At 45.1% G+C, this 1618-nt stretch overlaps 1 non-coding gene across 1 annotated transcript; it reads left to right on the forward strand.

Annotated features, from left to right (window-relative positions):
* The first annotated feature begins 1020 nt into the window (after positions 1-1020).
* Positions 1021-1093, forward strand: TRNAK-CUU (transfer RNA lysine (anticodon CUU)). The gene has a single exon. It is a non-coding gene; the product is annotated as a tRNA-Lys (tRNA).
* Positions 1094-1618: the final 525 nt, after the last annotated feature.

Raw genomic sequence — 1618 nt, forward strand, 5'->3', positions numbered from 1 at the left:
CTCTAACAAGTAACAAAAGGTAAGGTGAGAAAAATAAATTTAGTATATCTCTACACTTTATAGTCTAATTATCATATTCAGTACAGGTGTCTGAAGGCAATACTACTAAGACAAACCACTATTAAAAGTGTATCTGGTATCGATTTTAAATGTGTGTGGAGTGGAGTGCAGTGACTGAAAATGGAGTTCCCTGTGCTTATGTGTCTGGACCATGTGCCAGGTTCATATGGATACGTACACTTTCTTCACCTTCTCAGTTCCTGGTTTAATATTTCTTCTCTAAGTGTATTCAGGAATGTAGTCTGTCACAGATGTTTGATGGTTTAAGGAGTTTATGTCCTTATTTAAAATAGCAGGTGGCCTCTGTAGAGACATTCTTAAATAGCATTTGACATGCGGGGTCTGTTCCCTTTCACTATGCTTTCTCTTTTCTATATCTTTTTGTTCTCTCTCCCTTTCTACTTTCTTTTTAAAAATATATTCCCTTTTTTTGCCCTTGTTGTTTTATTGTTGTAGTTATTGATGTTGTCATTGTTAGATAGGTCAGAGAGAAATGGAGAGAGGAGGGGAAGACAGAGAGGGGAGAGATAGACAGACACCTGCAGACCTGCTTCACTGCCTGTGAAGAGATTCTGCTGCAGGTGGGGATCCAGGGTCTAGAACCGGGATCCTTACTCTAATCCTTTGCGTCATGCGACGTATATGTTTAACCGACTGCGCTACCACCTGACTGTTGTATGCTTTACATTGGGTTGTTCTAGCTCTCCCCCTGCCAAGAAAATTGGTTCAGTCCTGCTAGTTTCGCGGGCCCGCTTGGGCCCGCCCCAAGGAACCCCGAGAGGGTTCCAGAGTTGCAGAGTTCGAGAGTGCTTGGCGCCGCCGCGGGGGAAAGAGGCAGCAGAGTTCTGTTTGGTGATTAGTTTGTGTTAGTTTATGAATCGTTGTTCTTGAATAAAGAAATACAGCTTCCCTGCCCCGCCGTATGTCTCTGGTCGTCTCTGTTACCCGCCCGTGAAGCTAGCCCGGCTAGCTCAGTCGGTAGAGCATGAGACTCTTAATCTCAGGGTCGTGGGTTCGTGCCCCACGTTGGGCGCCATTTGTTGTTAAAATTCGGAGGCTCCAGCTGGCCGGGAGCTAATCACCAAACAGAACTAATCACCAAACAGAACTCTGCTGCCTCTTTCCCCCGCGGCGGCACCAAGCACTCTCAAACTCTGCAACTCTGGAACCCTCTCGGGGTTCCTTGGGGTGGGGCCAAGCTGCCCGCGAAACTAGCAGGACTGAACCAATTTTCTTGGCAGGGGGAGAGCTAGAACAACCCAATGTAAAGCATACAACACCCGACTCCCCCTACTTTCTCTTTTTTTTTTTTTTTAACCGCTCTGGCTTTTTTGGTGGTGCAGGGGATTGAACCTGGGACTTTGGAACCTCAGGCCTGAGAATCTCTTTGCATAACCATTATACTATCTACCCCTGCCCTCTACTTTCTATTGTAGGCTATCTCTTCCAGATATATTAGAATAAAGTTGGTGACAAGAAGCTCTGAAGATAATTTGAAGAGTGGCATAAAATACAAAGAGAATAAGACTAGAGCATAGTCAGGAGATGACTATTAATA

Source organism: Erinaceus europaeus, chromosome 16 (assembly GCF_950295315.1).
Source record: "Erinaceus europaeus chromosome 16, mEriEur2.1, whole genome shotgun sequence".
NCBI classification, from domain to species: domain Eukaryota; kingdom Metazoa; phylum Chordata; class Mammalia; order Eulipotyphla; family Erinaceidae; genus Erinaceus; species Erinaceus europaeus.